A 19,270-nucleotide genomic window follows, 5' to 3' on the forward strand; every position below is an offset into this window, starting at 1 on the left:
CCGGATTTTTATCCATTAATAGGTTAGAATGCAAACTTACTTAAGCGAGTAGCAAGTATAGTCTACCTTCACAACGACTGTGCTATGGAGTTTGCATAAATATTAGGGGTACGGCCCATCAGAACCCCTATAATTTATGCTACTCTTGCTACATTATTGAAGAGTAGGTGGCAGACACTTTGTAGTAACCAAATTCGTTTGCAATCTAACTTGTTACTGCATAAAAATCCGGGCTTTAATTATTAGTATTATTATTATTATTATTATTATTATTATTATTATTATTATTATTATTATTATTATTTCCTCTTTGGCTTTCTGTTTTACCGTGTCCATAAGCTTCCTTATCTGAAGGTTTAACTTTTCCTCACTTTCTGATGCGCAGCGTTGAGGCGAGTGTTTGACTCACTGCGTATATCTGTGCGGGACCGTGCCGTGTGTCGTCGGCCATTACAGTCAATATAGCTTAAGACGGTCTGCTCTACAGACACTCTATGTTGCATCGTTTCATATTGACTTACCCGAAATTCATAAGATCTTTGCGTGATTGCCAACTTACTGATTAAAATACATAATGATAACCCAGAACTATTTTTAATAAGGTTTTAATAACGGCGCAATGTAAATACAAGAAAAACTTTTATAAAGGGAATTAAGGTTTTAAAATCAATACCGAAGATGGTTAGTTAGGCCTAAATCAAATTATGTTTGGACATTGTATTATAATTCTTCTTTAATTAAGTTCAGATTAAAATCGGTCTTTAGAGGAGATCAAGTTTGGGCGTTTTGTTATGAACCGTCGACACTTCACGCCTGCTTAACCGCGGTGATCGTACATGAACCGGTGTATTAAACATGGTAAGTCCACACACTCCGCTATAATTTGTGATCTGACAAACCATTTCGCATTATTTTGACTTTAGCGGATAAAACACGCTTCTATGATTTTTTCAAGTGTCATATGCAATTCACTAGACAATGGCTGTTGTGAACACTAAACGAGTGTGACATGAAATTTCCACGGGTATGAGAGTGAATGATCTTGAAGAAGGTATTCAGCGCGGTCCATTTAGAAGAGAGAGGCGCATCAGGATAAACGAAGAAGTCGGCGTCCGGTACGGTGACCTCGATATTGTCGCAGAGGCCAGAAAGATGGGACTGCAATACGTCAGGCACTTCATAAGGACGGATCAAGACCGAGCAACAACAAAGATACTGGCGTCAAAGAACAAGGAGGACAAGGACTAAATGACCTATAAAGTGGAATTACAAAGCGACATCGTCATCATCGTCATTTCCCGTTTCCAGCTTACCGGGTTGAAATATAAATCAAGGACCTCCATCGCCGCCTGTCTCCCCACCACTCTTCTCCTATTTTAAGTACATCTTCATGTTTTCCTCCCCTCTTCTCTATGCACTCCCACACTGAATCTGTCCACCTATTTCAGGGCCTTCCTCGTGGGCTCTTTCCTGTTGACATCTCTGAAAAAGCTTTTTTATTTTGCACTCTCTCTTCTCCCATTATCACCATATGCCAATACCACTTTAGCTTTGTTGTTCCTATCCTGTCTTAAAGATTCCTGTCCTTTTCCTTATTCCTTCATTTCTAATTCTGTCCTTTCTGTTCTTGCTCTGGATACCTCTTAGGAATTTCATCTTCGCTCCTTCTATTCTACTCTCCCTTCGTTTGGTTGTAGTCCAAGATCCAGCTGGATCAGTTAGTACGGGTTCATAATAGGTTGAATATAAAACTTTATTACATTTCTTCGGGACACCTAGGTTTCACAAAATACCCCTTACAGTCTGGTAGAAGCTGTTTGCTTGTTGTATTCTTTTCCCAATTTCCTCGGTTATCTTTCAATCTTTTGTAATCACACTTCCCAAGAACTTGAAACTTGTAACCACTTCCAGAATTTTACCATCCAGTTTTATCTTTCCTCTTCCTTCCTTTCCCTCGTCATCACTATTGTTTTACTTTTCTCTGTGCTTACTTTAATCCCAATTTTTTCCATCTCTTGATTCCATATATCTACTTGTTCCTGCACTTCCGTTTCATCCTCACCCCATATCACTATATCATCTGAAAACAACATGTCTTTAGTTGTATGTCTTCCCAATCTCTGTTTAATGCTCTTATGAATTTTATCCATCACTATGATGAATAGTATGGGAGATAGTGCACTTCCCTGTTGGACACCAGTTTCAGCTTTAAACTGTTACGGAGTTATCCGTGGAAGGCAGAGGTGAAAGAAGGTGCGGGCTGGAATGGGTCTAACTACAAGTCCGAAAGATGAATTTAAAATTTAAAATTTAAATAAAGGTTATATTTTCAACAGATAACAATATTTAACAATTTTCACTAGGTGAAATAACAAAGGAAAATCAGGTACAATGCAACTTTACAAACGAAAGCACAAGTTAAGGGGTCTTTACAAATTCTGGGCTATGAGCCCCAAAGTTTAACACTTCCTGAGCTCTCAGCTCACAACTACATATTTTAGAAAAGGGCATAAATTCCCTCAATACAATGGAGCACTTGCTCCCAGCAATCAAAATGTCACGCCTCCCCGACGCACCTTTCAAAATACCAGAAAGAGCTGACCCGCTCTCAATCTTTCAAGCCTATTAAAAGGCCATAAACGGACTTTACTATAAACTGCCCTCAAGGCACACTTACAAAGAAACAGGGGTATCTTGTACCCATTCTACCAGGCATTAGTGGACAAAATCTAGGTTAATTTTAAATGGCCCAAAACGCAAAAGGAATGGAGGCATGAATTAGCACTCCTAAATACACATTTTAAAACCTAAGAGGCACTAGGCCTATTGCACAGGGGCTAATCCCAATCTATGGAGGTGACTTGTATACAAAATAAATTTAACACATTAAGAAGGAAGGGAAAAACGGTTACGAAAACATAGTCACCTCAAATTCAAAATGAAGAGGAGCTCGAGAGGGTAAAGCACTCTCTATCCCCGAATTACATTTAAAGATATATGAAGTTTTACATAGTAGGAAAAAGATTTACATGTTTAAAGGTTACATTTTAAAGGTTTCAGACCTGCCCCGCGATTTAAGCTGCTGAGCTATCAAAGGGACAAGAAAGATGTTAAACGGCCATTACCTTATTGAAGAGCTGCTGCCCGAAGAAAGAGACGCTACCCGCCCCCTGCTATGCTTCTATACACTAAGAAAAATGTTGTTGAAGTGGCGAAGAGCCGAGAAAATCAGCAGTTTTTAAACCCTCGTGGAAGATTCGAGACCTTTCATGAATGATTAAGACACACCCACACACGTTTATTGGTCGTCTAAAAGTTACAGATCAAAATTGGGGAAGAAGGACCGATTGGTCCAAAGTTAACTAAAGAAATTCGGGATTGGCTAAGTTCAAAACTGGCGGAAAGAAAAATTAATATTGCCAACCCACAGATGAAAGAACTAAATTTAGTAAAGTCCAAAACTTCTGCATACAAAATTTCTTCAAAAAAAGTTCCTTCACTTCGCACCAGGGTGCGTGATCATAGTTCTTTTGTCAGTGACATCTATAAGAGAATGTCCAGAGTTCTTGATCAATGAAAAACAAAACAAGGCGAAATACACACCGTGACATCTTCTGAGAAATAGTTTGAGTTGATTCGGTTTTTAAAGTTCAGAGTTTGTCCAGTAGAGGAGTACTTTAAGGCGGAAAATTCAAATGTGCGGCGTATAGGTGTACCTCCCGGTACATAAAACATTTTTGCTTTTCCTATACTAGTCTTCACAAAACTAACACAATTCTTGTACATAGCTTTCATCATTTGCACTTCCATTCTGTTAACTTGTTTTTTCTTTAATGTGTCCCGTACCAACTGTCTGGGCACATTGTTATAAGCTTTCTCAATATCAATGAATGTCATCGCTATGTCTTTTTCAAACTCACATCTTTCCTCCATCATATGTCTTAATGTAAAGGTCAGGTCAAACGTTGATCTGTCTTTCCTAAAACCATACTCATCTTCTTCCATTTCTCCTTCAAGCTTCCTCCTCAGTCTTCCTTCCAATACTCTCTGAAAGGGACAATGCTTGTTAAAAGATGGAAATGAAGAAAAAGAAGAATTTTCTTGTATTGCTGTACACTCGTTGTGTATAGTGTTTAAAGCAAGTTATCGAAAGTGTACTGCATCTTTAACCCTCAACTTCTGACGGCCGCAGACAAATACGAAGTAAACTTCGAACGCTCGCTGGAAGCCACAAAATCTGCCGCATTTCTTGCTGCAGTCGACCGCAAGAGGATTAAAAATCTTGGACACAAAGGACTAGTGGCCCTTAGTACAGCAAGTAATCGGCTTTGAGGAGAACAGCGAGATTTACAAACTACCCTGTTTTTGGAGAGATTACACAAGACCACACAATGTGGAAAATTTGTCAGAATTGGGCGATTAACTAGAGATGAACCTACTAATTAATAAATTGTTTATTACATTTAAGCCTCAAAATAGTGGACTTCCTCAAACACCGATGCAGTAATAGTGCTATTAACTTAAAAATTAATGCATTTTACGAAGTGAGATTTCATCTACTGTAATTATCATGCAAATATTACAACAATTTAATCATCAAAATACGGTTTACAACGGCAAAATCTGTGTAGCAAGTTGCACTAACTGGATTCATTTTAACAATTTCCTTTCAAGTTCTGAAATTCGAAAAAATCCCTGTTTACCCAATCTTTCCAGGTGTATATTCTCCAATAACATCCTTTCATTCATAGAGTAGTTTATCACTTCAAAAAAATTCAGACTACTTTTTGAAAAGCATATGGTCACAAAAATCAGAGCATGAAAACTAAGTAACCAAAATGAAAGTTGAATTCGTTGAATTCGTGAATTAATGTTGCGCATTGTAGAAGACATCATTGGAATAGAATACTTTGACAGATCTACTGGTGAATAATGTATGGCAGGAAAGCGATCCCTAACTTGAACTTTCTCCTCTTTCCGGACGAAAGGAAAGATTGTTTTCTGTATGTGATCAGAATTGTCGGTAAAGAAAATCAAAGAGGAATTCGGAAAGGAATCACAATGCAAGGAGAGGAAATAAAAATAATGAGATTGATGGATGATATTCTTACTCTATTTGAGAAAGCAGAAGATCAGGCTGAATTGCTGAATGTTATGGTCAGAGTCGTGGGGAAGGAGTAGAAAGTAAAAAAGCAGTCATCTCCGTAGAGGCTATGAAGGCCCTTGGAGGGTTGGAAGGTAAAGGCTTCTGCTACCCGCATCCTCGGCACTTGTTGGGGTAGAGTGGATAGCTCTAAGCCCAGCCGCCTTTTCCCCAAGGAATTAGCCTGGTACTCATTTTTGTCGTGGGCTGAGTGTCCTCCGATCCATGTGCACCTCCGGAAGTGGACATCTCGTTTCTTAAATTTTTACGACTGCCTGACGGGGATTCGAAACCACGTCCTTCCGGGTGAAACAAGTACGCCTTTAACGCCTCGGCCAGGCAGCCTATTTGAGGAAGGAGTACAAGATGAAGATAAACCAATTCAAAACAAGACGAATGGAGTGCAGTCAAACGAAGTCAGGTGATACAGGAAATATTTGATTAGGAAATGAAGTTTTGAAGGAAGTAATGAATATTGTTAGTTGAATAGTAAAATAACTAAAAATAGCAGAAGTAAGGAGGACATAAAATACAGACTGGCACAAGCAAGGAAAGCCTTTCTCAAGGAAAGAAATGTTCTCAATTCGAACATTGATATATGAGTTAGAAAACGTTTTTGAGGACTTCCGTCTGGAGTGTGACATTGTGTGGGAGTGAAACATGGACGAAAACGAGTTCATAAAGGAAGAGGATAGAAGCATTTAAATGTGGTGTTGCAGAAGAATGCTGAAGGTGAGATGGGTATATCAAATCACGAATGAAGGGATGCTGAATTGGTTTGGTGAGAGGAGATCGATTTGGCTAAATTTGATGACAAGAAGAGATAGAATAATAGGAAATATCTTATGACACCTAGGACTTATTCAGTAGGTTTGTGAGGTAAGTGTAGGCGGTATGAATGGTAGGGGTAGACCAAGGTATGAATATGACAAACAGATTAGAAAATAAGTAGTATGCAATAGTTACGTAGAAATAAAAATATCAGCAGAGGATCGGATGGAATGGAGATCTGCTTCTAAGGACTGATGACTCAAACAACAACAATGTGGTCACATGATGAAAACGGGACGAAACCAATGTTGGTGTTTCGAATGAAAGTGTGGGGTGCTTCGTGAATGCTACCATAAACTGCACCATTTATGAAAACCTATGGGGCCAGGCAGGAAAGAAAAGGGACACTCTGGCGATGATTTTGATTAGTACTTGGTGGCTGACGGAACTGTCTGCAGATCGGAAGTTTTAGTTCCTTTCTGTATTTCATATAAATGATGATGGTGATAATACTTGTTGATAAAAAAGGCGTAACATCTAGGTCATCGGACCCTGTGAAATAAATGAACCATATATTATTGAAACCTAAAGGAGATTGCATGTACTTTGTATAGATTAATGATATATATATATGTGTTTTTTCATTACTGATTAACGTGGAAGTCTGAAGGACAAAAATGCAATCCCTCTATTAAAACGGCTAAAGCCCTAGATATTTTCAGAAAGGTAGTTAGTTTTTCAACATTTTGGTCGTCTGTTACTCATCTGATACAAAGGTTAATTATCTAGTAATTCCTTCCTTTCTTCCTTCCTTTCTTTCTTTCTTTCTTTCTTTCTTTCTTTCTTTCTTCCTTTCTCTCATACTTTTACCTTGCAGGGTTGTTTTTCCCTCGGACTCAGTGAGGGATCCCACTTCTACCGCCTGAATAGAGTGTCCTGGAACGTGAGACATTTCGTTGGGGATACAATTGCGGAGGAAGGCTAGTACCTCACCCAGGCGGCCACACCTGCTATGCTGAACAGGGATTTGTGGGGGGATGGTAAGATTGAAAGGTTAGGCAAGGAAGAGGCCGTTGCTTTAAGTTAGGTATCATCGCGGAATTTGCCTGGAGTAGAAGTGGGAAACCACAGAAAACCAGTTCGAGGATGGCTGAGGAGGGAATCGAACACTCCTATATTCAGTTGTCCTCCCGAGTCTGAGTCCATCCCGCTCCAGAATTCGTACCACTTTTCAAAATACCGTGGGAGGGCCTGAAATCGAACCCGGGACTCCGGGGCTGACAGCTAATCACTAGTACTTAGATAAGCATGTAAAACACGTTTTTATGAGTAAATGGTGTTCAGCATGTCAAACGTTTCTCTTGCTAAGAGGGATTTAACAGTTTTTAAAAGTTGGGCGCAATGCACCACAAAACGGCCTGGCATTTAGGAGAAAACACTTGGCACTTTGGCGGGTTAACTCCGCGCTCTGAGCTAAGTTAAGTGCAGCCTCAGGATGCGAAAATTTTGTAGATTCACACGTCTTTCAGAGGTTTGTCTTTTCTGAGACCGTATCGACCTCTAGATGGCGAGCACAGATACAGACCAACTTCTCCTTCTCCTCTATTCCCGTAGAATTAGAGAGCCACTGCCTCAAAACCTGGTAAGTAGCAATGCTGGTCTGCCCTGGGGCAATTATGGCTAAAATAGAGGGCTGTGATTACATTCTGGACTGAGTAATCCCTACCGGCCATTAATGTCTTCTAAACCAGCACTAGCAGTAGTTCTTAATCTTTTAAGAGACAGACAACGATTTAATTGCCGTGTTAACGGTGTGCCTTAACCCTTTGTTGCCTGAATAGTGAAAAATAATAAGTATACTTGATTTTTTCACCTTATTCTAATGTAATATGTTCAAATAGTAAATGCTAATACTTTCAAATCATAATTTTAATTTTTGGTATGTTTTTGGGGCGTATAAGAGGCTTCATATTTGGGTAGATAAGAATGTTTCCTTTTTGTAATTATATCACATTTATTGTCTCAAAGTATTAGTAGAACATGTTTTACATACCTAAAACTATTACAAAAAAGGTAAAAGCAAAATTTAAAGCAAATATGTGTAATAAGAGTGAAGTTTCCTAATATTATTGTTCATATGTAGAACATCTTTTATACATCCTATACAGCTGACACATTATGATACTCTGCAAAGCAGTTCTTTTTTTCATTGCAGCAAAGAAAAACACTACATGTAGTAAACTTTGAATGTGGTCTTGACTGCACCTCCTTTCTCGAACACACCTCGCATCGACCACGTTTTTTTTTTACAAAAAACAACAAAATGATTTCCACGATTACTTAGTCTGACATCACTGGGCGCAGAATATTCAGTTTTCCTCCTTTTTGGTAGACAAGTTTGCTCTGGTGACTTTGGTGATCTCATATCACGTGAAAGTTTTCCTGGAAGAGGAATTTCTTTCTGGTTCATCAGTCGTAGGGCCACATTACGCCGGAATGCCATTAGAGGGACTTTTTCATGCAGATTACAGTATATGATGTAGGCATTGACAAATGCTATCTCAATCATTCCCCAAAATAATCTATGCCACCATTTTTGGATCGACGGTCTAAACCATATACGCCTCGAAGTCTGTCAGCATGGCCCACTCCACCCATGTGTGCATTGTAGTCTTGCACAACAACCGGGCAATCAACAGTAACATTACTTCCATCCTTCTGTTTCCTAGAAACAGTTGTGGCTTCTGTTCCATGGAAATTAGATGCTAAGCACACACCTTTACTGTCTTTCCACAGAAAAACACTGATGTCCATCGAAGGAAAGCATTACTTTCGGTTTTGGATATGACTAACATGAGACCCTCCATATGGCCTGACGGTACTTCTAAGTACCTCGCCATTTACTAGCTATATATCCACACCAATTGCAAATTTCATCAATTTGAGTATTTTATTGCATGACAGAAGCATACTTACAGTACTAAGATCACTTACAGGTCGAATGTAACAATAGGAGCTAAGAAATAATCAATCAAAGTGTCATTTGTTTACAGTAGTAACACTATGACTACACTCCTAAGAATAAAATGATCTCCCGCGTTTTTCATCAGTACCAACCTCAAAAAGCAAATATCTCTGTTACAAGAATTAGTTAAGTGAAAAGTACCATAAGGAAAATACAAGGGTAGGATTTACTGAATAATTCCAAAGCAATGAAATATGATATGGTACTTTAAAGTACCGTCAGGCAACAAAGGGTTAATACGTGCGGTTATTACTTTCCTATATTACAGATGGCGGTCCGGTGTGTAAAAAATTTAAGTTTGTATCCTAAACGTGAGGTGACGCAGCTCTTTACAGGCACATCTCCATTGGATGCAAACTGCATGTATATTTTTAAACACATACCAGCCCCACTGCCAATCGCAAATTCCTTGTAGTACCGGGAATGGAATCCAAGACCCAGGGGATGGCAGGCAATAGCGCTAACCATTACACTACCAAGGTGGACATTCAACTGATAAGAAATCATCAATTAATTTTGGAAAGTTCCTCACTCAGTAAAACAGTTGTTAATCAATTTAGTCTTATTTACTGTCATACATATCAACTATCAGCTCCCTTAGTACCGAATGTCTCATGTTACTGTAATTGGATAGATCTGAAATTTTGCTGTAGGTCTCTCTTAGCACCCGACACTCACCATAATGTCCTGGTAGATACCTTGTTTCTTCCACGAAGTCACTCTTCATTTAAATACTACCAAAATAAAAGTCTAGTGGGTTTAGGTCCGGAGAACTTGGAGGCCAAGGAAGCGCTTCTGAATCCATGCACATGTAACATAGTATCTTCTTCTACGTGTGTAGCATTTGCCCTCGAATTTTAGCCATACCTTACTGTTAAACTCAACTATTGCACTTTCTTTTTATATTTAGATGTACGGTAGTCTCATCATCCTCCCCTTTCTGATTTTGCTTTCATGAAGTTGACAGATGAGAAAACCTGCTCCACTGAACCACTGGATTATCAAGAAAAACCCCATGGCATTACAGCCCTTGAAGGGCCTTGGCCTACCAAGCGACCGCTGTTCAGCCCGAAGGCCTGCTGATTACGAGGTGTCGTGTGTCTAGGCTTTCTAAACCGAGGGATTATCAAGAACATAAATCATGCAAAGAACAAACGGGAGAACCTGGAGAATAGAAACAGGAAGAGAATAACAAGAAAAAATGGAAAACGTACGGATAGGATAAGGGATGAGTAAACGGAGAACTATAACAACACCTAGAAGTTTGTTCTAACTAGAATAGAACACACCCGTCCCCTCGTTCCAGATCGCCTGAAACTGTGTGTGGGTGGGTGGGAGCATTCATTTTCGAAATCCACTTACTCGATACATGCATTTAGTTATGTTTCTTACAGTCATTTGACCATTACTAGATAAAATATTAGCTAATAATGCTTGTATTCATTCCAAAAAATTCTGATAATTTTTCTTCTCTTCTTGTCCTAGATGCAGTACAACGCTACATATTCCAGAGCAAACATGCAGTTTAACCTACATTCTTTCATTTTTTGCTTATTTTACTTTCGTTTCCTTTCGCCGCTGATTTTATTAAAATACAAATATGTTGCAATCTTCGTGGTGTAATCCACAGTTTGTTTAATAATTTAACAATTGTGTGCAGTTATTTATCTCTTTCTATATTTGTTTTATATTAATTATCCAAATATTTAACTCCTAAGTGCATTAGTTCCCCTACATATTCTCAATAGACGCTGCTGTTCCATTATTTCTCCATAAAACAAAACCCGATTTTTCTATACTGTTTCTCTCTCTGACACTTAAATCTTATATATCTCCATTAGCCACCAAACCATACCTTTTGTTTCTGTTTTTGAAAGCCTTTCCTTTCTTATCGATATGTTTTGGATAATTTCACTAATTCTGTCATAACCATCTTCTCAATGTCCTTCACTCTAATCGTTTTTTTTCTTGCTGAATTCCTTATCTTTGTTGCGAATCTCTCTACACCAGTATTCTGTCAAGCATCCCTTTAATTTTTATTAGCCAATAATCATCATTTAAAATCTTCACCTAGTGAGGCCGATTACCTCGATGTTTGGGCCTTTAAATATCAAGCATCATAGAAAACTTTTTGTTGTTTTTGTTGTTGTAAGTCATAGTGTAAAATTTTGAAATACTTAAGGTTCGTGTGAATTTGTATATTACGGTGTTGTAATGTCAAGCTAGTGGTAACCTGAACCTATAATATAGTAAGCCGTACTGTTAAACACTGGAAATATTTTATTTGTGAGTAAATTTGTATATGATGCTGTATTTGGAATGTAAAAAAAATAGTTGTATTTCTTGTGATAATTTCTTTCCATTGAATTTCTTGTTGTACTCTTTCTGTGGTTGTTTTTGTTGTTGTTGTTGTTGTTGTTGTTGTTGTTGTTAGGCAATTATGTTTTAACTTTATTATCGCACTACTGTATCAATGCCACCGAGATATTTCCAAATTGCGATGTATTTTTAATAAAAGTAATAATGTCCTCATCATGATCAACCTAGTGTTGGTGTGCTAAATTCAATGTTTCACTCTCATCTCCCCTTCTTAGTCTTAACCAATACTTCATTACTTTTCTATCTATGTAGCTTGAATGTTTATATCTTCACATAGTTTTTCCTAACTCTGCAATTCCATTATTATTTTGCAGAATTTATTACTTAGTACATATAATTATTTTCTGTCTACTTCAGTACCTCATATTTCCACCACATACAGTGCTTTTGATATCACCAGCACATTTAAAACATTTTTGTATGCTGTAAGTATAAATAAGAGAGACCCTTGTTTTTAAATCTCCAAGAGGTTCGGTTACATCCTACACTTGTATTATCTTACTATATTTAGAGACAGCCTCGTCTTTCTCCCCTTCTTGGCGCAAGGTCTCACATGCCAAATTTTGTTCATTATTATTCTTCTGCAGGAAAGCATACTACTGCTTTTCATTCCATATTTTACACAGTGCTGCCTCCTGGTAACGAAGCCAATAAGAATCCGCAGCACGTGTTCCCTGCGAGGTCCGCCATTCAACTTCTCTGCGTGTGGACTTTGTTCTCGGCAGTGAAATTAAATAGCGGTCTGCCGGGTAACTGAAGAACTTTATAATGAAGTGCACTGCATTCATGACCGGTTGAAGAGAGGGAGAGGCATATGTACGGGCTGAAAGAAAAGACAAGCCAACGCAGCAAGACTAAAATTCAGTTCATTTATCGTAGTTTGCCAACGTTGAAGTTACTCAGTTTAAGCCTCTGCAACTTGCTATTGTGTTCAAACAAGGCGAACTCCTCTTGTTATCCGTTGTAGGTTCATCAGGCTAAGATTATTTGAATATTATGTTCGGAACGAGTTCAATGATTTCATCTACTGTAATTATCATACAAATCTTACAACAATATAATCAACAAAAGACGGTTTACAACGGCAAACACTGTGTAGGAAGTTACACTAACTGGGTTCAGTTTTACAATTTCCTTTCAAGTACTGAAATTCGAAAAGTTCCCCGTTTACCCAACCATTTTAGGTTTATATTCTCCAATAACATCCTTTCATTCATAGAGCAGTTTATCACTTCAGTGACATTTTCCGACTTATTTTTGAAAAGCATATGGCCACAAGAATCAACACATGAAAACAGAGTAACCAAAGTGAAAGTTCCACTTACTGGTCTATACCGAAACTACTTATATTCAGTTAGCTTCCTGTCCAGGATATGGAGGTTAAATCGCTCTTTACTTTAGATGCAAAGTATAAGAAAGGGGGCACATGTTTAGTCACTTAGCAGATTAGGACTTGTAGAATTTTATGAATATTATGGACAAGGCTAGAAATTGGTATATTTTTATTTTTATTTTCAAAATCTTCCTCTACGAGGAGGCTGCCTAATATAAAGAATAAAAAAGTAAATTATGTCTCAGTCTGGCGAATAAATGTATTATAATATATTCTGCACTTACGGGCATGTCATAATGAAACTGTTATTTTTGACATAAACACTATAAATCTAAACTACGAAAATTAAGTTCGTAATTTAGTCCCCCACCAAATGTATTAAAAGTGAAATTAATTTTAATATATTTTTCCTTTCTAACCTTATCAACCACTTTCCCTATAATGAATTGCTTGAAGGCCACTTATGAAGTATGCTTTCTTGGTATTCTTTTTAACATAGTTTTTCAAAGTTGCTCGGAGGATGCTAAACGTTTTACGTGCACGTTTTTAACCCATTATCTTGTCCTTCACTGCCTTAATAGCCTTTTTCATAGCCTCCTTATCCCACTGCTTGCATTTTCCCATACGTACATACATACATACATACATACATACATACATACATACAGTGCTGGCAAAAAGTTTAAGGACATCTGTCAAAAGCAGATAATCATCTACAGGCCTTAAACATTGTGCTAACATACATTTTTGGCACTGGAGCTGAAAGTACAGCAGAAATGCCACCCATTAATGAAAACCAGAGGTCTCTAGCTCCACCCATTCCCAATTCAAGGTAGTTTTTGTAAGATAAGGTATACTTAAAAAGTCATATATTTATAACACAATAAATAACAATTTGAAAACGGTTTGAGCCAGTTTTCTGAATTTTGTTATACAAGGTACAAATCAACCAGTTATTACTAAAAGTCATGTATAAATGTGTATTAACATTTTAGGGGTGTTGAATGTTTGCTGAAGTTTATGAAACAGAGATAAAATGTAGGAAGAAGAAAAATAACAAAATTCAGAAAACTGGCTCAACCCGTTTTCAAGTTATTATTTATTTTGTTATAAATATGTGGCTTTTTAAAGCATGCCTTAACTTACAAAACTACCTTAAATTGGGAATGGGTGGAGCTAGAGACCTCTGGTTTTCATTAATGGGTGGCATTTCTGCTGTACTTTCAGCTCCAGTGCCAAAAAATGTATGTTAGCACAATGTTTAAGGCCTGTAGATAATTATTTGCCTTTGACAGGTGTCCTTAAAATTTTTGCCAGCACTGTACATACATACATACATACATACATACATACATACATACATACACACACATACATACATACATACACACATACATACACACATACATACTTACATACATACATACATACATACATTATGACGAAAGACTGTTGTGCCTTTCAGCGTTCAGTCTGCAAGCCTCTGTGAATTCATTAAACGTCGCCACAATCCTCGATTTGCAACTAGTGCTCTGGCCTCATTTAGTTCTACACCTCTTATATTTAAATCGTTAGAAACTGAGTCTAACCATAGTCATCTTTGTCTCCCTCTACTTCTCTTACCCTCCATAGCAGAGTCCATTATTCTCCTAGGTAACCTATCCTCCTCCATTCGCCTCATAAGACCCTAACACCGAAGCCGGTGTATGCGTACAGCTTCATCCATCGAGTTCATTCCTAAATTAGCCTTACCTCCTCATTCCGAGTGCTCTCCTGTCATTGTTCCCACCTGTTTGTACCAGCAATCATTCTCTCTACTTTCATGACTGTTACTTCTAACTTAAGAATAAGATATCTTGAGTCCAGCCAGATTTCACTCCCGTAAAGCAAAGTTGGTCTGAAAGCAGACCGATGTAAAGATAGTTTCGTCTTGGAGCTGACTTCCTTCTTACAGAATACTGTTGATAGCAACTGCGAGCTCACTGCATTAGATTGACTACACCGTGATTCAGTCTCACTCACTCTATTGTCCCCGTCAAATTTGGTCATTATTAGATCATTTACTACAGGTCTACATTGAAAATATTATTGTTCACCAAGAATTGGATTTGATCATTTTGAAAGCTGTGTTAGTGCACCAGACTGGGTTTTTTTTCAATTCAGAGGGAGCGAGTATTGATCCGTCTTCGATTCAGTGCAGGAGTTGATCACGTGACAGACTGGTTTCCGTATACCGACCAGCGGCCGAGCAGGTGACAAGCTTCTAGAATAGTCACAACGAATTACAAGAGACACTGTGAAACAATGATCGTCTTTAGAAACGACACACCCCCAGAGCTAAAACTATAAAACCTCGTGATAGCATTAAATCCCTCTCTTTTTCTTCTTTCGATTCCTGCATATTCTGCGCTACGATACGTGCTTGCTGTCCATCGGGACCACGTGGACATAAATTCAGCCTTGTAGACGGAAATCTACTCTGCTAACTTACTGCAGTTATTTGCGATAAAGCTTTACGAAGTGTACGTCAAAATTAATGGATCCAAGTTAAGTTCATTTCTCCACCAGAATATTAAACATTCCGACTGGTGTGTGCAAATTTTAATGTTTATTGTATTAGTTGCAGTTTAACATTACTGGAACGTGGTGAAGACTCAGCCCAACGGATCGTCGTGAACCTCAAGATGGATTCTTCTTCCACAAGATTCAGCATAATTTCGTCGTGGGACGTCTACTGCTGAATCTCCATGATCTGCTAAACATGTAAGGCATTTCTGGCTGGAGAAGGTGACCGACGGAAAATGCCGGAATGATGGACCTTAACCGGGAATCGAACTTCAGCTAACATTTACGTACCATTTTTAACTGTCTGATATCTTTCTCATCTATGTAAAACAAGATGATCTTTCTTCCCTAGATCGTAGTTCTATTAGTTTTTGCAGTAGTTTGAATTATTTCATTCACAAGGGGTCATGGTAGTTATGTTACATGTGTGTGACTGGAATTTGAGATCTGTTTGACTATTTGTTGTAGTCGTTCTTTTGAATGAATTCTCAAACATAGAATTTAGACATATAAAAATCACTGGCCACGCGATAAACTTCACTTGCTTACGTCTGATATTTGAAATATCATGATACGGAGTTGTACTTAATTTTGTAAAATAGTGTCGAATTTAGTGTCATCTACGTTCACTTGCAATTCCTTCGAATCATGTCATCTAATTTCACTACATTTCAGGATGACTGATAGACCTAATAATCACTAATGATAATAATAAATTAAATACAAGGCCGGGTTAAAAATGTAATTTAATGGTCGTGAGCTATAAATTGACTTGGAATATTCTCATATGATATTTGAAGTGCTCTGTTCATAATTGCGCCTTGATTATTGGTGATCCCGCTGGATATTATTGAAGAATTTGTTGCTTGTGTCTTTGGAACACAGTTATTGATAAATAATGTGGAGCACGTGTTGAATGCACTTCATGAGTTTAGGGAGTAATAATAAGGTGATTAAGGCTCACGAACGCGATACTTGCGATGTGTTAACCCATGTGATGGTGATGATTATTGAATTCTATTAGAATCTTCGAGTTAATTTCTGAAATGTAGGTGGATCTCCGTTGTTATTTAAAGATTATTTCAATTAAAGTGATAACACTAGTTCGATCACTACCCACTAATTGAGTTAATAATGTTACCGAATCTTATTGACGCGACCATGTAAAAATAATTGATTAATTAATTAAAGCAGGATACGTTGTAAATATTGTACATAAAATACGTGTTACCCTCGTGTGAATGTGATGTGTGTGTGATGTAGTTAGGAATATTTCCACGTTTCCAATTGTTCATTGTGCTTTAATCTGGTCGTGCGTTCTTCGCGACGACACAGATTATTTCAGCGTTGATTTGCCACCATGACAATTTGTTTCGTGTACTTTAAATAACAATTTGCTGAGAAAAACGTCAAGTAAGACTAGATTTAGATTTAATTTTCATTTAGTGCCGATTTAGACGAAGGATCGTCTGGTTCATTTTCAGAAAAGAACAAGCGATTTATTAACAAGTCTCCAAATAATTCGCACGTGGTTATAAAAAAATTCAGTGAATTTATAAATAATTTTTGGACAATTTCTAACTGATTTCCAAAACTTAACTACTGTGTAAATAGAAATATGTCTACAAACGACATAATTAATTTTAGCTGAGGAGGTAATGAGTAATAATGATAATAATTAATTAATTAATTAATTTGACAAGTGAGTCATGATTAGAGTGAGAGTTATATAATGAAATACATCAATTTGTGAACACGATCGTGTGATCGAAGTAAATGTTACCTAGATAATTTTCTGAGAATTAATAATAATATTTTATTTATTACGACTTTGGAGTTGACTCAGATTTTCTAGTAGAGTTTCTACATGTCATTAGCGAGTGTTACCTACTTTTAACGTAATTGATCACTAGAAAACAGTAACCACGTGTTAAAGTTCTAATGAATTAATGGAATTTCCAGTTAATTTTGTTACGGAATTAATAGAAGAGATAGCTGCCAGCTGATTTTTTTGTAAATATGATTATGAATTATAGGAGGCTCAAGTTATATTTTCATTTAAACAATTTTAAAGGCAGTAAAGGCCTAATCCTTCTGATGTCATTTTATTTCAGAGCCTAACTGTTGTCTGCAAGGACGAAGATCATTTTTGTTGTTTGTAATTTAATGCTGGAAGACAAGACAACATGAAAATACAAATGTATTTATCATCAGCAAGGATAATTTTTTTGTTTTAATGAACGTTTATGTTAATAAATATCAGAATGTCTTTTTTAAATTTATTTTTGTGCTTGGTCGTCAACCCTTTCCCTTAAATGCCTCTAGAAAACAGAATGCCATGAACGAACGGTCCCCCTTGGGGGATCTCTCGTTCAGTGGCTGGGCTTCGCTAGGCAATAAAGGGGGCAATATAGCTACCCTGGGTGAACACACAACTTAAATACGTGAAATTATCGACCTGTTCTAGCTTTGTATCACCAATCTGGCATTCAATTCTGTTGAATTCCTTACCTACTGATATCAGTTTAGTCTGAGAAAGGCTAATTTTCATACCATACTCATTGCACCTATTTTCAAGTTCCGAGATATTAGCCTGCAGGTTTTCCCCACAATCTACCATTAAGACCATGTCGTCAGCATAGGCCAGACTGCTTACTATATTTCCACATAACTGAATCCCTCCCTGCCATTTTATACCTTTCAGCAGATGATCCATGTAAACTACGTGCAGCAAAGGTGAAAGATTACAGCATTGTCTAACCCCTGGAAGTACCTTGAAACAAGAATTCATTCTACCATCAATTCTCACTGAAGTCAAATTGTCATAATAATGCCTTTGATTGATTTTAACAATCTACCTATAATTCCATAGACTCCCAGTATGGCAAACATCTTTTCCCTCGCTACCGTCATATGCTTTCCCTAGATCTACGAAACATAAACACAACTGCCTATTCCTCTCGTAGTATTTTTCATTTACTTGGCGCATACTGAAAATCTGATCCTGACAGCCTCTCTGTGGTCTGAAACCACACTGGTTTTCATCCAACTCCCTCTCAACTACTGATCACACCCTCCCTTCCAAGAAGCCAGTGAATACTTTGTCTGGTATACTAATCAATGAGATACCTCGATAACCTCGATAGCTGTTGCACTCCTTGTTCCCTTGCTTAGAGATAGGTGCAATTATTGCTTCTGTCCAATCTGAAGCTACCTTACCAACACTCCACGCTAATCCTACCTTCTATAAAGCCATTTTATCCCTGCCTTCCCACTATAATTCACCATTTCAGGTATAATTTCATCTATTCCTCCATTTTATGACAATGGAATTTATTTACCATCCTTTCCACTTCCTCAAGCGTAATTTCACCAACACCATTTTCCTCCTCCCCGTGATCTTCCCTGTTCACAATACCACCAGGCAATTTCCTTTTACGTTGAGAAGATGTTTAAAATATTCCTTCCACCTTTCCAGTGATTCCTTGGGATCTATTATGAGTTCACCTGAATTACTCAAAACACTGTTAATTTACTTTCTCCCTCCCTTCCTAAGATTCTTTATTCCTGTCCAGAAATGTTTCCCTGCTGCTTGACCTAGCCTTGCCAGGTTATTACGAAAATCTTCCCATGACTTCGTTTTGGATTCAAAAACTATTTGTTTTGCTCTGTTTCTTTTATCTACGTACAAATCCCTCATTGCCTCGGCCCTTGTTTGGAGACATTTCTGATAAGCCTTCTTTTTACGTTTACAAGTTGCTCTCACTTCATTCCACCAAGATGTTCGCCTTTTCCATCTTTACACACAGTTCTTCCTAGGCATTCCCCTGCTGTTTCTACTACAGCATCCCTGTATGCCACACATTCTCTTTCTATAACTTGAATCTGCTTACTGTCTACTGTTTGAAACTTCTCACTAATCATATCGATGTACTTCTGTCTAATTTCCTCGTCCTGGAGATTTTCTACACTTCTTCGTTTGCAGACAGATTTTACTTTCTCTACCCCAGGCCTAGAGATACTTAGTCCACTACAGATCAGGTAGTGGTCTGTA

This window comes from Anabrus simplex, chromosome X, assembly GCF_040414725.1.
Source record: "Anabrus simplex isolate iqAnaSimp1 chromosome X, ASM4041472v1, whole genome shotgun sequence".
NCBI classification, from domain to species: Eukaryota; Metazoa; Arthropoda; class Insecta; order Orthoptera; family Tettigoniidae; genus Anabrus; species Anabrus simplex.